At 34.5% G+C, this 22383-nt stretch overlaps 1 long non-coding RNA gene and 1 pseudogene across 1 annotated transcript; both read left to right on the top strand.

Moving 5' to 3' along the window:
- Window positions 1-9463: 9463 nt before the first annotated feature.
- On the top strand, window positions 9464-10272 carry LOC147503868 (cullin-1 pseudogene; annotated as a pseudogene).
- Window positions 10273-12327: 2055 nt separating this feature from the next.
- LOC147503867 (uncharacterized) lies at window positions 12328-16960 on the top strand. Its single transcript, XR_015220281.1, has 4 exons — window positions 12328-12693; window positions 13746-13869; window positions 16377-16419; window positions 16607-16960. It is a non-coding gene; the product is annotated as an uncharacterized LOC147503867 (long non-coding RNA).
- Window positions 16961-22383: the final 5423 nt, after the last annotated feature.

The raw sequence follows: 22383 nt of genomic DNA, 5'->3' as shown, positions 1-22383 counted from the left end.
TTTAATATAATGACACCCGTTCATAGGACACGTTCATGTGATAAATCTTTTCAAATGAGAGTAGTGTATTTTTTGATGATATGAAAATAATCAATCTGTTTTAGTGATTTGTACACATTAGTACATAAGCTGAATGGTGATGATTTACAGATAAATCACCATAAATCTAATAAAACTATTATACAAGCTAGATTAAGTTTAAGATAATTCTATTTGAAAATTATGGATTAATATTCTAAACCATAAAGTGAAAAGGTTATCTCAATTTAATTCCTTAGTTTCCAAGTACTTATACACCATAATCGCTGCTCATTAACATATTTCGGTTTATTTTCAATAAAAATATATTCTGATTCGAAAATTTGCCGCAAAATCACTATAAATCTAAGAAAACTATTATACAAGCTAGACCGAGTTTAAGATAATTCTATTTAAAAATTACGGATTAATATCCTAAACCACAAAGTGAATATGCTATCTCAATTTGATCCATTATTTTGATTTATTTTTAATAAAAATATATTCTGATTCGAAAATTTGTGTGAGACATTTTGTAAAGCTTTTTCAGCACACAAAATATTTAATAGATCTCGGGCGTATGCCCGGGTCCAAAATCTAGTAGTAGCCTATTTACAAAGTTATTCTGCACTTAAAATTCGGACTTTTGCTTGAGCGGGCCTAAAATTGGGTGTTGAAGTTGCGGGCAATAGCAGTAACCCAAAAACGCAATCAATTTTATTGCGGCTTTTCATATAAACGCCAATAGTAAGTTGCAAATGTATTAAACTAACCAAAAAAAATAATTAACGATAAATCAGAAACTGGATGCAACAGCATTGAATTGATCTCAAAAAATAAATAACGAGAATTGGAAATTGGATGCAACTGCATTAAACTAACCTCAAAATATAAATAACGGAAAATCAGAAACTGGATGCAAATGCATTGAACTAACCTCAAATCATAGTTGGGTTATATGTTGTGGGAATGTCTCGATAAATATAGTTTTGTATTTAAAATGGTGTTTATCTTATCTCTTTTCGTATTCAAGTAGCTTCAATATATATGAACTTCGTTTTATTAGGCAATCTCACAAAACATCAATCAAACTTCTATTATTAAACAACAAAATGAAGTTGAAGGATTTTATCAAATGCAAGTTTTTTTTTTTAATGGAGAGTGAGGTTTTCACGTTATAAGAAATTTGGTTTAGTGATAAATATAATATTAATATACAATAGTTCTGCATATTTGCAAATATTTTTCAGAATAATTAATATAACAACACCCGTTCGTAGATAATCTTTGAATATCGATTCCATATAGTGAGTCATGCATAATTTAAAGAATAATTAATTGGAAATCGAAAACTGAATAATCTTCAATGATCCCACATAGTAAATTAAGCATAATTTACTTTTTATGTCATGTTTGCAATGACACTACAGATGGATCAGTAGAACTTGGTATTACACACCACATTAGATAATTATAAGGAAATCGAAAACTGGATTCAAATACATAACTGAGCTCAAAGAGTAATTAACGGGAAATTAGAAACTTTATACAAATTGCATTAAACTAACGACAGAGAATAATTAATGGGAAATTAGAAATAATCTCAAAGACTAATTAATGAAACATTGAAAAATAGATGAAACCGCACTGAACTAACCTTAATGAATAATTAACGGGAAATTATAAATTTGATGTAACTGCATTGAACTAACCTCAAAAAATAATTAATGGGAAATCGGAAACTTGATGCAAATGCATTGAACTAATCTCAAAAAATAATTAACATAAAATCGGAAATCGGATGCAACTGCATTGAACTAACCTCAAAGAATAATTAACGGAAAACCAAAAACTAGATGCAATTGCATTAAACTAAAATCAGAGATTAACTAACGGAAAATAAAAAATTGGATGCAAATGCATTGAAATAACCTCAAAAAATAGTTAACTAGAAATCGAAGTCGGATGTAATCAAGATCGCGATCGACCTCAAAGCATAAATGTCAACTTTTTAGCCTTCTCACATGAATAATTACGAAAGTAATTAGGAACCCAAAACGAAAGTGAATTTATAAAACAGACCCTTTACATATATGTAAAATGTATAGAAATTGTAAACTATCGAACTAACCTAGAAAAACAATTAATAGGAAATCAGAAACTGGATACAGATGTATTAAACTAACCTCAAAGAGTAATTAACGGGAGATTGGAACATGGATGCAAATACAATGAACTAATCTCAAAGACTAATTAACGAAACATCGAAAATTGGATGCAACTGTACTGAATTAACCTTAATGAATAACTAACTGGAAATCATAAAGTGAATACAATTGCACTGAACTAACCTCAAATAATAATTAACAAAAAATTGAAAACTTGATGCAACTGCATTGAACTAGCCTTAAAGAATAATTAATGAAAAATTAAAAACTGGATGCAACGTACTACATTAAACTAATCTCAAAGAATATATAATTAATGAAAAATCAAAAACTTGATGCAAATGCATTGAACTAATAACCCTAAAACATATTTGTATTATATGTAGAGAGAATAAATGTCTCGACAAATATAGTTTTGCATTTTAAATAGTATTTATTATAATTTTTTTTATTGTGATTGGGAATGTCTTGCTATTCAAGCAGCTTCAATATTATTTTGGCCACATTGGACATTCTCACAAAACTTTAATCAAACTTATATTATTAAACCTAACAATAAAAAGAAGTCGATGAGTTTTATCAAAGTTTGGTGCTTCCTTTTTATAGAGAATGGTGCAAGAAATTTAAATGAGTAATTAATATAATTTTTATTTTTTTATAGTTATGCATAGTTGCTAATATTTTTTAGAATAATTTAATATAATGACACCCGTTCATAGGACACGTTCATGTGATAAATCTTTTCAAATGAGAGTAGTATATTTTTGATGATATGAAAATAATCAATCTGTTTTAGTGATTTGTACACATTAGTACATAAAGTTTGAATGGTGATGATTTACGATAAATCACCATAAATCTAATAAAACTATTATACAAGCTAGATTAAGTTTAAGATAATTCTATTTGAAAATTATGGATTAATATTCTAAACCATAAAGTGAAAAGGTTATCTCAATTTAATTCCTTAGTTTCCAAGTACTTATACACCATAATCATTTGCTTCATTAACATATTTCGGTTTATTTTCAATAAAAATATATTCGATTCAAAATTTGCATAAAAAATCACTATAAATCTAAGAAAACTATTATACAAGCTAGACCGAGTTTAAGATAATTCTATTTAAAAATTACGGATTAATATCCTAAACCACAAAGTGAATATGCTATCTCAATTTGATCCATTATTTTGATTTATTTTTAATAAAAATATATTCTGATTCGAAAATTTGTGTGAGACATTTTGTAAAGCTTTTTCAGCACAAAAATACTCATAAAACCATATCTCTAAGAGAATGACAAACCCTCCAACTCATGCAATTCAAGATTTTCTGGTGCCTCCTAAAGACCCGGCTATCATATATGGTGCTACGCATCAGTGTTTTTTCAAATCTTTAAACCTGTCGCTCTAACATCTCTCTGATAGTATGATTTTTTGAATTCTAGTTATAATCTAAAAAATAATATAAAAACATTAGGAGGGGTTGAATATAATTTGAGTGACGTGAATGAGATTTTCTAAATTATTTTAAATAATATGAAGCTAATTCTAATTTCAAAAAAATGAGAGAGTTTTTGGTAAATTGTTTAAAAAGGAGGGAGCTGATTAGAATAATTAAGGGAGGTAGTTCTAAAATCATAAAATAGAGAGATTACAAATACACAGTTCGGTTGAGAAATTTTCCTCCTAAAGATCCGGCTATTATATATTGTATATATATATATATATATATATATATATATATATATATATATATATATATATATATATATATCCATTCAATATTGGATATGGGTTATCCGGTTATGCATATCCAATATATGACCATGATACTGATATTTTGGGTCCCATTGTCGATAACTCAATATAGTAGGAACCGATATTTCGGTTTCATGTTGTTATTTGGGTTGGTCCATATGGTCCAAAGTAGGTCCGTGTAGCACTACTCGTTTTCTAATGTTCAAGGCAACGAGTATCATGGAAAATAAAGTTGGCAGTTTCAGTATATACTAGATTTTGGACCCGGGCATACGCTCGGGATCTATTAAATATTTTGTGTGCTGAAAAGGCTTTACAAAATGTCTCACACAAATTTTTGAATCAAAATATATTTCTATTGAAAATAAATCGAAATACGTTAATGAGCAACGATTATGGTGCATAAGTATTTGGAAACTAAGGGATCAAATTGAAATAGCCTTTTCACTTTGTGGTTTAGGATATTAATCCATAATTTTCAAATGAAATTATCTTAAACTCGATCTAGCTTGTATAAAAGTTTTCTTAGATTTATGGTTATTTAGCGGTAAATCATCACTGCTCGACTTACGTACTAACGTGTACAAATCACTAAAATATATATCAAATCACTAAAATAGATTGATTGTTTTCATATCCTCAAAGAATACACTACTCTCACTTAAAAAGATTTATCACATGAACGTGTTCTACGATGAATTGATGAATACAAAAAAAAAAATCTCTTTCAAAAAAATGCGTTCACCTACTTAGAATACTCCTCCTTTTGTCTTTTTCTAGGTGATTGTTTGTATACATGCAAAATATACTTATTCAATTCCAACATGAATAACAGAGCAGATCATGTCGATCTATGTCTTTCGTCAATGTGAACATGTCAAAGTGTTAACGTAAAATTGGGTGGGTAAAATAAGTAATGACCATTAATTTTCAGATTTGAATAATCTAATAATCAAATGGATGGAAGAAGAGTATGTCTTTCAAATAACATTCTCTTTCCAAACTTGAAGCTTCTAACACACTTTGAACTTTACAATAAAATGCTCAAATATTCCATCTTATTCCACCTTTTTCCTTATTTATTATAGTAGATTTATCTATTATCAATGTTTCTGCAAGCACATTGCAAAACAAAGTTCAGAAGAAGAAATAGTACGACAAAGTTCTTCCAATATTGCACTAATGTTGAAAGGGTTAAGTTTGATGGTATCAATAAAGTGCCACAAAAATAAGTATAATAATAATTCACACAAACACTCTTCACTCTTTTGGACCAAAGAATTATCATCCATCAATTATCAAGAGAACACTTCAGATGCATTTTTTTAAGCTTCGATATATTTTACTCCAAAATTATGAAAATTTCTACAACCAAAAAAATGTTTATGTAGCTCTTTTTTGCAACCAAAGTTTGCTGCGTATCGAATAAAGATTGTTGAGCTATTCCAAGTTCAATTGTAGTTCCATCGCTTTGAAATGCTCATCATAATGCAAATTCAATAATAGTTTTCTTATGCAATACCAAGAGTACCTCATATAGGACATCATATTATTATACAACTTGGCAAGATCATACTCCATGATGATATAGACATCCTATAAGCATCCACACCCATTTATGAAGTTAGAGAGGTGAAACATACTTGGCGGGGATCCTACTCCATGATATGGACATTCTATAAGCATCTTGATCCATATCTTTTAGCAATATCACATCTTCCTACACTCATAATGAGCAGAAATTTTGAAAATTTATTTTTAGCAATATCCTATCTTCCTGTATTTGGGGAAAAAAAACAAAACTTAGGAAACCAAAGACAGCCACCTCATTCAGTTAATTTAATCCTCGCTCCTGAATGAAGTGATTTCACTCACCGTATCTTGTATTTGTTATAAAAGTCAGTTCCAATTTCTATTCCAGGAGCTGAAATAAAATGTAAGAAGGTTGTATATATTTAGTTCAAAGAAAGCCAATGTATTGTTTATAAATGAAATTAGCTAAGTACATATACTTTAAGGTTTTGCTTACCATTTGGGCCTTAAAGAAAACCGTCCCAAGTGCCAAATACAATTTTGCTTTGAGTTCATTTGTGTTTTCCGATGATACCCGAATACAAAATCTAGAGAAAGTGTTATGAATTGAGCTATCGCAACACTTTAGAAATGCTACAAAGCTGTTTTTGTGGATTACCAAATGGACGTGATCTTACTACATAAATTAGTAAAGAAAAATCTAAAATATAATTAATCATCTTGGAGAATGAACTGTAAAAACATAAAAACAAAAACAAAATCAGAAATTGAGGATGTCATTAACCATCTTGGAGTTTTAGCAAGTATCATTTTAGTCTATTACACATACTGAGTCGATTACAAAATCCCTAAATATAATGTAAAGCAACAAGCAAAGTAGCGACATTGCAATGTTGATTAATCCAACAGGATCAACACTATTCTCTATAAGATGAGCCACAATGCTCAAGTGCCCCTCCAACACATAGAAACCAAAGAAATTTACACATCGGACTACGCAGTATAGTGGATTAAATAGATCAGGACATTCAACTATATATCTGCCAAGGTCTCTTCTTCCGCGTACCACCCAATGCTGAAGTCAAAGTTAATGCACGTTAGCTCACCACCATATATTTCATTATGAGTAAAAGATTAGATGTTTAAGAAAACATATCCACACGCTTACATAGTTTTAACTAATCTAGACTTCATGGCTAGACTTCATTTCTAATGGAGAAATGTTAATAGATAATCTGAGATACTAAACATCCGAGAAAGAATGTCATAGAATGTCACTAACATAAGCGCACCTTCATATACCCGAGTAGCTGTCAAATATTTGCAGAATACGGTATATGTGTAATATGGCTAGTAGTCATGCTTTCACATATCCTGGTATTATTGGATAGCAAACAGTTGTACTTCACAAATAATGGACACAGGTTCACATACGGAATTTGGGGAAAATGTAACAAGTCCAAAGGTTCAAACAAACCAACTAAGAAAAATCAATGACCAATTAAAAAAATCTACATATATAAAGTGAACTAAATTAACAATTTGACAAAATTCAACAAGGTAGAGTTCAAAATCAAGAAAAAACAGAGGCTAACAAATCGATTTGAGAAGAATCAACTTGAGTAGAATAAAAAACAAAAAAAACTTATTGTCAAGTCCACCAAGCTGGGTAACAGCATCAACAAATTGTTCATGAAGTTGTTACACCACTGTCTTGTTGGTATGTTGCGAACTTTTTTTTTTTTTTTTTTTGAAAAGTTAAGTTGGCCTGGGGTTAAGGCTGACCCCCACCTATTTTATTGATAATCAACTTATTACATATGGAGTTCCTAAGGGATCATCCTCATACATACCTTCCCTAAGAGTATAGTCATTAGAAGGAGGTTCGACAAAAACGCAAGTTCTAAGGCCTCAAGCCTAACACCAAATCTATTCAAAGTACACTATTACTAGAAGTACCTCATTCCACCTAACTTTCCTTTCGAGAATTGTTTTGCCAAGGCTGGGTGATCTTTCGAAACATGCTTTTGGGCCTTATCAAACTCTCAGAAGAAGGTTCCACAATGGATGCAAGCAAATGTCTTACCCATTCACTCATCCAAAATCTCGTTAATATAACCATCAAGATGCTTCACCTTTTTCCTAGCCAAAGAGGAAACTTTCTTAATCATGGCGAGAGTGGGATCATTGATTTCATCAAGAGATTGTTGAACGTGCTTCTTAGTTTTCTTTTTCTTCTCAATAGTTCTCCATTCATCTCCATTAATCAGAGGTGTTCCTACCAAAATTTAAGAAGTAACCTCAACAAAATCTTAAGGATGAGTGCCTTCAACTTGGTTTGTAACAAGAATAATGTGGTCATTGAAGAACTCATTCTCTTTCTCTCTACTAACCTCACCATCGATAGTATTTGAGCATTCATCCTCACTTGTATTCACAAATCACAAGAGCTTCATACATTTGGTGGTGCTTGTCTTGGAGAAAATGTAAACTATCTTGTTGAGTTTCTATGCCAATAGCACATTCTCTTATTGTAGTAGCTTGAACAATATCAGAGATAGCAACTAGTGTTCTATCATTTGCAAGGGCAGCAAATTTGTTACCTGCATTCAAATTTCTCACTGATGGATTGCCTATGGTGGCTTCGATGATCGGCTCATCTATGACCTTCTCATGTCTATGTTCGTTTTTTTTCCATGCCCCTTGAGTGCTTTTTACATTCCCATCGTTCTCTCGTGTCTATATTGCGAACTCTTTATCCTTGACTACTTCCAATAGATGCTCTCTGTTTCGACCAAATATGATCAAATCACTAAGTGGTGACGAAAGAGATGAATAACGTAGAAAATTAGTTATAAAAGTGATGGTGATCGGGAGAATGATGAGACTGTACCTTTCGGTTGCCTACGTACGTACCCAAATTATCGATGAGATCAAGTCTCAAGAACGTAGTTCTATATAAAAAATAGTTTGGTATTTATATAGGTAGAGTAGAGACTCATTGTAGCTTAAGTATTCTTGTAGCTTAAGTAATTGTAATTGAATATAACTCTCAATTGATAATTATCTCTTTGATAAGAAACGAATCTGGACATAAATTAATGTACGTTAGTGGCAAGACATGTGGCTAAAGTTCAGCCTTAGACACATGAGTTAATGGGCCTGTACATTGATCCATGGCATTGCAAATTGGGTTTTAGCCCTGTCGATTAAACGAATAAAAATAGAAACCCCTACTAATGGACGTTCACTACGTAGGTGGGGGTCGAAACACCGCCCCCTCTTTAGCATACGAAGAAAGTTCATATGGCAAAAAAGAGAAGAAAATCAACGTGAAAAATTAATGAGAAAAGAGTAAGCGGAATGAATAACCATAAGTGGTATGAATTTAAACGAATAGTTTATATGTGAAAATATAATGTCGATAAATATAATATACGTAAATCAATCTGAACGAAATAATTGGGAGGCCTATTATTATGAATGCAAACAACATAAAATTGTAAAACTTCCACGTAAAACATGTAAACTAGAAATAGAAAAAGGGATTGGAAAAATGGGTGGGTCAATGATTTAGCGTAGTTTGAAGCATGGTCAGACAAAAGATCCAGTGGGCGGCTAAAAGTATCTAGTGACCTAGGTTGGTAATCGAAATAAGACAAAAGAATAAAAAGAGTTAAAGTGGGGAAGTATACGGAATTGGAGTTTAATAATAGAATCAACCTTGACCATACTTGAAGTCTTGAACATGAAAACAACTCAAATTAGAAACAGACAAAGATCTGCGCTGCGTTTCCAAATCCGGTCTGTAGAAAGCACACTACACACCCGGCCCCTATAACCCTGCCCTCCATCTCGTATCAATAAAAACCATCTGTTCTTTTTTTGTTTTAAAGAAGTTTCCATGGCTGTCTCATTAGAAATATATCGTGGTTGTATTCCTTATATGTTTTTAAAGAGGTATGCTGACGAAGATTTCAATCATGGCGCCTCAAAGTGAAAGAAAAGTTATCGAATTAGAGGAAGGATGGGAATTAATGCAGAAGGGGGTCACAAAGCTGAAAAATATTCTTGTAGGGGTTCTTGAATCACAATTCAACTCGGGAGATTATATGACGCTTTACACAACTATCTACAACATGTGCATACAGAGACCTCCTCATGATTACTCTGAGCAACTGCACGACCGGTACAAAACGGTGTTTGAGGACTATATTGCTGAGACAGTTTTACAATCTATACAAGAAAAGCACGATGAATACATGTTGAAAGAACTCGTGCAAAGGTGGAATAATCATAAAGTTATGGTAAGGTGGCTTCGCGTTTTCCATTATCTCGATCGTTTTTTTTTATTACTAGGAGATCGTTACCTTCACTTAAAGATGTTGGCTTTATTTGCTTCCGTGATCTGGTCTTTGACGAAATCAAAGTAAATGCTAAAGATATTGTAATCTCTTTTATTAATCGGGAGAGAGAGGGCGAGCATATTGATCGAGGACTGTTGAAACACAATCTACGTTAACACAGAAGAAAAAAAAAAAAAAAGAATTGGTGGTGGGGCGCGCTATTTAATTGCAAGAAGTTAACAAGGCATTCAATGACGGAACAACTAGAAAAGCAAAGTGAAGTTAATTGAATCCGGAGGAAAAACATAAAGTCTAAAGAATTGGAGCTGACTGTATTGCTATTGATTGATATTGATATATGGCAGGAAAAGAATAATTGGAATGAGGACAAAACAATGATGCTTGCAAAAGATAATGTGGCGAAAAGTATGCGAAAAAAAATTTGAACGCAAAGGTCTCAATGCGTAGAAAAAATGACCAAGTTGTCGGAAAGTTTCAATTTGCTCGAAAAGATTCACTTAAAAAAAACGGCTCAATGCCGTAGAAAAAATAATGAAACTGTTGGAAATGTTCAATTCGCTCGGAAATATTCGCTCAGAAAAATCGGCTCAATGCCTTAGAAAAAATAACGAAACTGTCGAAATTTTTTGCTAGAAAAATTTCTCGTAGAAAGATCGGCACAATGCCTTGGAAAAAATAACGAAATTGTCGAAAATTTTCGCTCGGAAAATTTCTCGTAGAAAGATTGGCACAATGCCTTAGAAAAAATAACGAAACTGTCGAAAATTTTCGCTCTGAAAATTTCTCAGAGAAAGATCGACACAATGTCTTATAAAAAGTAACGAAACTGTCGAAAATTTTCACTCGGAAAATTTCTCGTTGAAAAATCTGCACAATGCCTTAGAAAAAATAACGAAACTGGCAGATATTTTCACTTGAAACGGAAAGAGTTGTACGAGTTGTATAAGCAAAAAACTAATAAGAAACCATTGGATTTTCCCAAACCAATGATTATGTGATTGTGTGAACGTAATACCATAGAGCTAAAAATTCTTGTGATGAAAATAAAAATAAAGTATGGGTTTGCTATTGAATATTGTTGTTGTGTCAGAGAACGTACCTGCGGAAAACTGACAGTGTTGTTGATTTACATAGTTGAAATAGAATAGAACGAGATGCCCCCATGTAGAGAAAAACGCCCCCAATGTTAAGTGAATTTGGCAAAGATTTTATCGTAGCGATAGTAACGAACTAAGCGAGCGTAAAAACGTTCAAACTTAGATTGACGAAGCTAAACGTGGTAATGTCGTCAGATTTTGTCGTAGCGATAGTAACAAACTAAGCGAGCGTAAAAACGTTCAAACTTAGACTGACGAAGCTAAACGTGGTAACTTCGTTAGATTTTTTCGTAGCGATAGTAAAGTACTAAATAAGCGTAAAAGCGTTCAAACTTAGACTGACGAAGCTAAACGTGGTAACTTCGTCAGATATTTTCGTAGCGATAATAACTAACGAACTAAGCAAGCGTAAAAACGTTCAAACTTAGACTGACGAAGCTAAACATGGTAACTTCGTTAGATTTGTCGTAGCAATACTAACGAACTAAGCGAGCGTAAAAGCGTTCAAACTTAGACTGACGAAGCTAAACATGGTAACTTCTTTAGATTTGTCGTAGCAATACTAACGAACTAAGCGAGCGTAAAAGCGTTCAAACTTAGACTGACGAAGCTAAACATGGTAACTTCGTTAGATTTGTCGTAGCAATACTAACGAACTAAGCGAGCGTCAAAGCATTCAATACTTAGACTAACGAAGCTAAACGTGGTAACTTTGCCAGATTCTATTGTAGCGATAGTAACCACTAGTAAAAAAAGGGTTTTAGTGACTGTTTTAAAATATTATTTGTGACTGTTGTGTTCAAAATGGTCACAAATGACATAAATGGGCTTTTGTGACTGTTTTGAAATAGTTTTTGTGACTGTCGACTCTAGAATTATCACAAATATTTTTTTTCTAGAGAAGGCCACATATGTGAAAGATTATTTGTAACTATTCTCCCAACCCCCCCCCCCACCAATAATAAAAAAAGGATTTTAGTGACTGTTTTAAAATGTTATTTGTGACTGTTGTGTTCAAAATGGTCACAAATGGCATAAATGGGCTTTTGTGACTATTTTGAAATAGTTTTTGTGACTGTCGACTCTAGAATTGTCACAAATCTTTTTTTTTCTAGAAAAGGCCACATATGTGAAAGATTATTTGTAATTGCTTAGAAAGTAATTACAAAGTAATTGCTTAGAAAAGGCCACATATGTGAAAGATTATTTGTAATTACATATGTGGCCTTTTTTCTAGAAAAGGCCACATATGTGAAAGATTATTTGTAATTGCTTAGAAAGTTAGAAGATCGATTTAATTTTCGGTACTCCTCGCGACTAAAAATAAGTCCACTAAAAAGTAATTGCTTAGAAAGATAGCCCACTTCCTTCAAACACTTCTAGGTACGAGGTACGTGCTCCTCTTCACACAAAACAAATGTTCAATCTCCCACATGTTTCATTCTCTTCTCTCTCACAGCCGCTTTTCTTTGTAGCTAATTGCTGTTGCCGAGTGTTTCACTCCATTAATTTCGGTGGATAGCTCAAATCCTCTCTTCTTGAAACCAAATTTTGCCCCTCCTCCTCCATGCTCGAAACCAAATCTGAGCCAGTGATGTCATACTCCCCTATTGCAGGTTTATTCTCTGCATATCTCTTCCAAATATCAGGCCACCAAACTAATTTCACTTTCCACGCTTAACTTTTTGGAAAGAAAATAAGCAATAACCCAAAAACTGTTATCCCTCCCTCAAACGAACTGTCCACTAAGTAAGCTTTCCTTCATAACTTTTTTCTGTTGACGACATTTTTATTCATAAGCATTCTCAGTTTTGTATTTTGCTTAGGGCATCTCCAATGGGGGGTGTAAACCGTATAGAGTGGAAATTTTACACCCCAAATATAAAAAAACTCTCTCCAATAGGAGTGTTATACCGTAGGTAATAGTGTATTAGCTAATAGAGAGGGTGGGGAATTCCCCCTCTCGCTATTAGTTAATAAAAAGCCCGAACGTCACTTAAAATAACGTCTGTTTAACTTAAAAACTCGGACGTCACTTCAACACACGTTTGAAGCTTTATTTTTCTGTTTGCGACGGTCTAAGTCCGTCGCTCAGTGATTTAAAATTGTTAAAAACACGGACGTTGCTTTGAGTGACGTTTGAAAGTGGACCACTATTTGTTTTAAGCTTTTGCGACGGACCAAACCGTTATTTTACATTATTTTGAATGGGCTGTGACAGTTTAAGTCCGTTGCTATCTATTTTTACACATTTGCCTCCACCTACCATTGGAAAAGCCACAAATAGTAAATATTCACTTTATGTATTTGGGATTTCTCTAGAGTGTATAATCCTAATGGCGCCTATGTAGAGCCTATGTGGAGGTGGATTTTTCCACTCTCCATTGGAGATGCCCTAAGAAAAGAATTGTTGCAATTTTCTTATTAAGAATCTCATTTTTCGAACTTTGATTTCTCTATAAAAAAAGATGAGTCATGTCACAGCCATTTGTTCGAGGAGTTTCCTTAGAGAATGAAGAGGTGGCATCCATCATTTTTGCATTCCCAAAACAAGTGAGGGGTAATTTCCTTCTATTGCTTACAATCTACATCTTGAAGCTAAGCCTATAAAATATTTCTTTACTTTGTCATTAGTAGCCATGGTCTTCTGCAATACATGAGGTTCTAGGATGCACACTACTAGCACAGACCTATCTATTTCGACCATCCGTGTAGTTGTTCCGCTTTATAGATCCATAGTGTGCACCTCAATCAACAATACAAGTATGAACTAATAAAGTATAGCATTGTTTTATGTACAGCTTTGTAGCCCTACACTGGTGGTATTAACGGAAATTGGAGTGATAACAAAGTCTACTAAAAGTTTGTAGGTGTTGCTCGTGCTTGCACTATTGTTTGGCGTGGTTTGCGTCAATGACCTGAAAGGTATTCTCCAGATCTGAAATTGCGTGTTTGTGTGCTTGCACAGCAGGTTTGTTTTTCTTGATTCTTACTTTCCTATAATGTCTTGGTCTATAGTGGTTAGTACACAATGGTTTGGTCTAATTTATTAATGGTGGTTAAGTACATTTGTGTTCTTCCTTTTTTCCTACTAAGAGTTTTGAGTCCAACTGTATTACTGGAAATTGACAACAAAAATAGTGATACTTATTATACTATTTTTGGTTGTCTGCGTTTCTTTGGATCCTGTATTATTTGTCTATCTTGTTTGTTCTTGTGTGTGTGGGTAACTGACTAAACTAGTTTTTTGGAGGGTGGTTTGGTCTTAAAATGGTATCAGGTTTGATAATTCTGGAAATATAAAATCTCTTTTAATTGAATGCTTAGCAAAGTAAACTCGGCTCGTCTTTTTGGCCTTACGATTTTGATCGAGTAATTGATGTTATCATTGGGTTCAATTTTGTAGTTGCCCCCCCCCCCCCTATCTTAAATTGGTTTGATTTGTCTTGTTCTCGATTAGTCGGTGTTATAAGAATTAATCTAACCACTCCAAACCCTTTGTTGGATATACATTACATTCCCATGTGCACAATTTGAGTGGACCAGTATGTGGTCTTATTCAATAACGCACTTAGTAACGGGAGTCTTACGCAACAACAACTTTGTTGGATATGCATTACATTCCCATGTGCACAATTTGAGTGGACAAAGATGTGGTCTTATTCAGCTACACTTAGTAACGGGAGCCTTGTATGCTAATAAGAACTTTAATGTTATCAAGCAAATTGTAATTAACAACATATCGAAGTCCGAATATAAATCTGATCGACCTCTGTTATACCATTAGCTACTCCCCGAAAGCAAGAGTGTTATTGCTATGCAGTCTTCTCATACTCCCTCGCCCTTATCGGTGATCATTAAGAGCAGTCCATTAGAGATGCTTTCATTGTGGTTGCAATATTCTTTGCGGGCTGTTCCACGCTTTCAATTTTTTTGCCTAGATGCTTTAATTTTAGAACTACTTACTTTCATTCAGGTTAACAAAAGTTTTCTTGGGTTTTGGTTTTACACAGGCTTCTACTTATGAAACCTATAGTAAATCCTCGAGTCGCAGGAGCACTCCATTGGAGATGCTTTACTATGTGTTGCCTTATTCCAAATTTTGATATGCCTAGACTACCGCACTTTTAGAAGTACATACATTTCAGCTAACCAAAGTTTAAGTCTTTGCATTGTAGTGCCTACCTATTGGAATACCACTGACAACTTGATTAGAAAATAAACCTTTTGTTAATAGCTTTAGTTACGGTAACAAAACTGATAGGGAAACTTTATCAACTTAGAAGTGAGGAGGGTAGCATTAGGTTTAGCGAAGGAGCTATTGCAATTTAGTATAATTAGGAAAAACTTATGTTGCTAAGTATGCCAGAACCTCAACGAAATCAGTCTTCTCTATTGCATAGCGTACTTTTTATAGTTTTGACAAGACTCAAGTGCGGCTTTCATTCTCTTATATTTTCTATAGGTTCATAGCTAAGTCCTTATACGAAGGGAAATACACTTATGTATCATGAATTCAAAAGGAGAATTGATTACTTGTTTATCAATGAAACCAGGTTGGTAGACTTGTAGGTTGTCGACTGGTTAGTTTTAGGTTGTCGACTAGTCTTTTACATATATAGCTAGCTTACAAACTCACAATTATTTCAACCATGCAGACTGCCTTGTACAATTTCAAGCCAAAAAGACAGCTCACGTGTTTGCGAATGAGCCACTTTGCTTGTAGTGAATTAAGATAGAACCTTGGGTAACATTTCATTAAAATAGTCAACATCTTGCATCTTAGCTTACACAAAACATGAAGATAGTCTCGCCATTATGGATTCCAATTAGGTCACCATAACCTGTTCCATTTGAGTTAATATATTTGCCTGCATTTATTTTCATAGTGCCTGCAGGTGGTTTGTTCCATATACATTGTGTTGGGAGGTAATAAGGTTTTTTGTAGCACTAGTATGAGTTAGTTCCTGTATAGGTTTTGGTAAGAATGTCAGTACACACTACATCAACACTATGTCCCCCTCCAAACAGTCGGCAGTTCCTTTCATTCCATATGTTATGCACTTTCACACCATATATATATATATATATATATATATATATATATATATATATATATATATATATATATATATATGCTTGAGTTTTCCTTGTTGTCCTAAGTAGCCAAACCGTTAAAGTTAGAGTTCATTACTGCTGCAATGAGTCCCATGGCTCTCTTTATCCCTGACCACACCTGTTTAGTAAATCTTAAGACACCCATTATGATTTCTGGTGTTCGGTTGGTTCTTGCAGCAACACGTTTTCATTATGATTTAGGTGGTGAGTTGATTGTTGCAATATTAAGTTTTATATCTTGTGATAACTAGGCTATGAATGATTTTTTTATTTGTTCCCTTGTTTTTCGCCTCACTAACATGGAGCTTTTTCAGGATGAGAACCGTTATAATGATTGTGGCCGGTGACTTGCTGAAGGTATATTTTCTTTAACCTTTTCTCAGTCCACTGAAATTATTCGTTGTTTTCTCTATATTTTGAAATTCGCACTTGTTAATCTGTTTGATTCAAACAAGAATCTTCTAAAATGGTTCAAGGTATTGCCTTGTAATTTCTACACTATATAGAAGTTTTGACTTGAGCTCACTAATTGTTTTACTTACAGGAGGGATTGAATATCATAAGCAAGTTGTGGAAGGAGCTATACTAAGAGTAGTCCCCACCTTGTGAGTACTCCGGAGTATTATAGTCATGTTAGAAGTGTACTACGCTGAGAAGCAAGGATACGAGTTTGTTGGCTTCATCCAAGAACGTGTTGAGGACTATGCTCAAAACGAACGATAAGTGTGTTTAAATTCATGTGACGACTCCGGCGGGCTAAGATGATTTTTTTTTTTTTTTTTTTTTTTTTTTAAAACTTTTGGGATGTTTCATTTTAATTTTTATTTAAATATATGTAACAATTATCTAAGTCTAGTTTGGATTTGATTGGTTCAATGGAATTAGTGTTTGTGAATGATATTTGGAAATTTAATGGATTATGTATGTTAAGATTTTTTTTAAGGTGTATAAGCATTTAATAGAGATATGAAGTGCATAACCAATTCAGTGAATTTTTGTTTTTTATTTTTTTTTGTAAAAATTTTAGCCATTTGTCACGGTTTTGTGAAAACAGGTATAAAAGGGTTACTTTTGATGACGGTTATGGATAACTTTTATCACTATTCAGTAAAAACCGTCACTAAAAGGTGGTTATATTATGACTGTTTTCAGCTTTTTTGTGACTGTTCTTTAAAGTGTATTTGTGACAGTTTTGGAAAAAAAAATGACCCTCACTCCGTCACGGTTTTGGGGAAAAAAAAAAAACAGTGACAAAAGGCTGGCTTTGTCACTATTTTTAACAGTGATATAAAGCCTTTTTTTCTTGTAGTGAACGTACTAAACGAGTGTAAAAGCGTTCAAACTTAGACTGACGAAGCTAAATGTGGTAATTTCGTCAGATTTTGTCGTAGTGATAGTAACGAACTAAGCGAGCGTAAAAGCGTTCAAACTTAGACTGACAAAGCTAAACGTGATAACTTCGTCAGATTTTTTCATAGCGAAAGTAACATACTAAGCGAGTGTAAAAGCGTTCAAACTTAGACTGACAAAGATAAACGTGATAACTTTGTCAGATTTTTTCGTAGCGATAGTAACGTACTAAGCGAGCGTAAAAGCGTTCAAACTTAGACTGACGAAGCTAAACGTGGTAACTTCGTCTGATTTTGTCGTAGCGATAGTAACAAACTAAACGAACGTAAAAGCGTTCAAACATTAGACTGATGAAGCTAAATGTGGTAACTTCGTCAGATTTTTCGTAGCGATAATAATATTGCGATGGAAACAAAATTATACCATTAGAACTGAAGTGAAAGAAATACTTTATTGATCACCAAATCTCGAAAAGTGTAAAGAAAATAATGGTAAAGAAACTATTGAACTGGAAACAGACTAACAAATTTTTGTCTGGTTTTTCGTTCAACTTGTCTATTTTGTTCGCTCACTTAGTAAATTAATCTGTTGCGACGAGCAAGAAATGAACACTGCCAGGGGATGGCAGAAATAAACCAATAATGTCAAGGCCCCATTTCACAAATGGCCAAGGTTTATGGATTGGATGACGCTTCATCGTGGAAAGTTTGACCCATATCATATATTCTATTTTTGACAAGGCACACACTTTTTGGACAAACGCGTAACACCCTTTGGCATGCATGGCCACCAATACCATTGGGTCATTGCTATGTGAGCGAGACTTCGCCCCCGGGAGTGGTGTTCACATAGTCCTGAATGAATTTCTTCAAGGCCTAGTAAATCGTTCGTTCTGCCCAATTAACGAAGGATAGGATTGAGACTTGTGTCGCTATGATAGAGTTTTTGGTCATCATGAATTCCAAATTGAAGCATCGACAGCTGCATGATCGTCGTCGGTAGATAAAGATACATTATCAGTGCCAAGCTCGTTGGAATCATTTGACATCATAAGTGGTTAATCCAGTGTTGTCTTGGTAGCGATGACTTGATTTTCACAAATAAGTATGCGATAGAATCAGGATGTCTTACATCATAATGTGGATACTCCACAATACTGATAGATGAAAATTTTCATGCAATTCATTGAATTAAGTCCAAATAAATGACCATTCTATCATCGCGAGCCGCATATTATCATTCAAAGTGGCTAGCGACTAACTTAGAATAATCAATCATAAGTTAGTCGCCCCCAGTTGAAGAGTTGTGTGCATACCGCAAATGACCATTTCGTACTCGGCCACATTATTTGAAACAGCAAAACCCAAACATAGAGACCTCTCAATTATGTTTTCATTCAACTTCAAGATGACAAAACCAAGACCGGCGCCAAACTTATTATGCGAACCTTCGGTGTAAATCTAACAATTAGTTGAAATATCCAATAAGTATTGCAAGCCATCGCCCCCAAGAGGTAATGACAATTAGGTATTGACGTTTTTCTTATCGAGTACTGTGTTTGACATAAGAATGATCGATACAGTTTTGATAATGAGAGCAACCATTATTCTGTTTTCCACACGAATTCCTCAGGACTTGCCAAGAATATGTAAGACCGTGGGGTGCGGTCTGATGGGTAGTAGCATTACCTTGCCTACCGACAGCATGATTGTCGGGTCGGCTGTTTCTTGGCAGAGCTGGGGAAATTATGCGCCCATTATTTGGAACTCGGTGATGACTGTTGTGAACATTGTGAATCTCATCCTCACCACTTAAATGATCCCACACATTGTGATGTCGTTGGCGTGTGTTACGTTGTGGTGTGACAGATACAACATCATCTTCGAGAGGAATGGTTTGTTTCAGACGACTTTGTAGTAGTTGTTATGTTTATTGTACACTCTTGAAATTTTGAAGAATTGTTCCTCGAGACATATGATTGACATTATCCACAACAGATGACGGAGAATCGTAAGAGGCAATAACTTCGTGCTGAATAATTTGGCGCATCGGTAGAACGGTAGCCGGGTCGCGTGCAATCGGGTGTTGAAAAGGAATAGGAGGGAGTAGTCCGATACTGCCAGGTTGACCTTGAACCTCACATGCGCGATGATCGTCAGTAAGTGCATCTAGAACTTAGGCTCGTCTAGTATTCATCATAACTTTTGTAGAATGTGATTGTCGGTTTTGAATAAGAACCACAGACGGCGCCAATTACGTTTCGACCAAATATGATCAAACCACTAAGTGGTGACGAAAGAGATGAAGAATGTAGAAAAGTAGTTAGAAAAGTGATAGTGATCGGGAGAATGATGGGACTATACCTTTCGGTTGCCTACGTACGTACCCAAATTATCGATGGGATCAAGTCTCAAGAATGTAGTTCTATATAAAAAATAGTTTGGTATTTATATAGGTAGAGGAGAGACTCCTTGTAGCTTAAGTATTATTGTAGCTTAAGTAATTGTAATTGAATATAACTCTCAACTGATAATTATCTCTTTGATAAGAAATGAATCTGGACATAAATTAATGTACGTTAGTGGCAAGCCATGTGGCTAAGGTTCAGCCTTAGACACATGAGTTAATGGGCCTGTACATTGATCCATGATATTGCAAATTGGGCTTTATCCCTATCGATTAAAAGAATAAAAATAGAGATCCCTACTAATGGACGTTCGCCATGTAGGTGGGGGTCGAAACATTCTCCTCCCTTTTATAGACAACTAACATATCAACAAAGTGGTGCGAACAATATGTAACCTTCTTTGATTGATATTAATAAAATTCTTTACTAATAAAAAAAAACACAGTGGTGCAAACCACCCCTCCATCACTCTCAACCTTTCTTTGTTTACACTCACTAGTGCAAAACAAGTGTCCTTTTCTAGAACTTAAAAAAAAACTAGATAACAACATCAAATATAAACTCCAGAGACTAGATATGATATATAACTTCTATGGGACTTTGGGTTGACCTCTAAATAAGGTTCTTTGGGATTTTTCATGCAGTGGGTCCAACTGTTGCTCATGGATTCTATATAGGTAACTTTAGATGATGACCAAGCATTTATTTTCATGTAAAAAGAGGTTATAGGCAAATGGCAAAAAATGGCATTTTCCATTATAATCAACAAATTGTTCATGAAGTTCAGCAGTTAATCATAAGCAAGCTAGGCCTTGCTATTATCATGAAGCAGAGGACTTGCACTGAATGTGAATGAGAGAACCACCGGATGACACTATCTGTTGTGAATAACTATAAAGCGGAAATAATGTTATCTACTTCAAATAGATCAACCCTACACAATGATTGATCCTTCTATCAAGATAAAACTTCAACACCCTCCAAGTACTATCCCAACACTTCTCAATATCAACTAACAAGCATATAAAGTAAAGAGACTAATGTAAAAAAGAACATACCACAAGACACAGATATAACAAATATAACGTGGTTCAGCAATGTGCCTACGTCCACCGACGAGTTCCAAGCTTTACTAGATGCACAAAGTAACAGATTACAAGAGCTTTCAATTCACTCACAAAGAATGACCACTCAAACACTCACTTAGAATACACTCTTACAATCTCTGTCTCTGTTCTAGTATTGGTTAGGTTATGTTTAATTAGAAAAAAAAACTTGTGTTTTTATACTGGACCGAAAAAGATCAATGTGTTTGAGAATGCGGTGGAGCGTGAGTCGTGCCTTGCCTTAGGCGTAGATGACCGCGAGTCGCGCCTTGCCTTAGGCATAGATGAGCGCGAGTGCGCCTACGAAAGTTTGTACACAAAATTCCACTAACTTCGATACAAAAAATTGGCTAAAGTACAAATCCTCCAAGGGAGCACGCACATACTATGCTATAAGCCAACTAGGGCATAGGTTGCACCTTACAGAAAATGAACAACCCCTTTTTCTCTACATTCTCCACCTTGGTGAGGTTTTAACACATAAGACCAAGCCGAACACATCCATCAAGAAGCACTAGTCTTCAAATCAACATCCCGAAACTCGCCGTCAACCGCCCCGAAGGGCGATGCCCACAAAGGGATCTAATCAAACATGTAGGGTTTGGAGCAAGTCCAAACAGTGTTGGAACTTAACTCCGGTGACAACCTTCGTCAGCATATCAGCAGGATTGTCATGGGTGTCCACTTTCTCAAGTGCTGTATCACCATCCTCAACTACATCCCACACAAAATGATAATAGACATCAATATGCTTGGTCCGAGCATGATGAACCTGGTTCTTCGCCAAATGAATAGCATTTTGACTATCACAATACAAAGTAACATTGTTCTGCTTAATACACATATCATCTAGAAGACCTCGAAGCCATAGAGTCTCTTTCACTGCCATATACTATGTAGCCTATAGGATAGACCTCCAACTAACCGGTACACCATGCATCATAAACACATAACCAGTAGTCGATCGTCGTCTATCTAGATCACCTACATAATTGATAATAGTAAAAACGCTAGTTTTACCTACGAATAAGTAACGAGACTCAAACGCAAGTAAAACTAAAACTTTACGAGGACTAATTTATCAAAGATTATTATACTCTCAAATCTATCGAAATAGAGTGGAGTAAAAGATTCGTTCCACTCCTAGTTCTTTAACATTCAAATTTTTTATATATTATCAGTCCTAGCCAAAGTTAATGAGAGTAATGGTGGGAATTTATACTACGATGCAAATTATACTAACAAGATATGAATAACTCAACTATGAAATGCTAAATTGATACTAGTTAAAGAATTAGGGGGGATTGCTTCCACCATAACTTGACTTAATTACACTACAAAAAGAACGACTTTACCCGACTGACTATGGCTGTCGCAAAAGGTATTACCCGACAGACCAAAACTGCCACAAGGCCGTCAGAAAATGCTCGGTCGGCATAGGCTTCCGACGGTTTTTAT

Source organism: Coptis chinensis, chromosome 4, assembly GCF_015680905.1.
Source record: "Coptis chinensis isolate HL-2020 chromosome 4, ASM1568090v1, whole genome shotgun sequence".
Taxonomy (NCBI): Eukaryota; Viridiplantae; Streptophyta; class Magnoliopsida; order Ranunculales; family Ranunculaceae; genus Coptis; species Coptis chinensis.
Note: the sequence above shows the minus strand (reverse complement) of the source record. Positions and strands in the feature narration are given on the sequence as shown.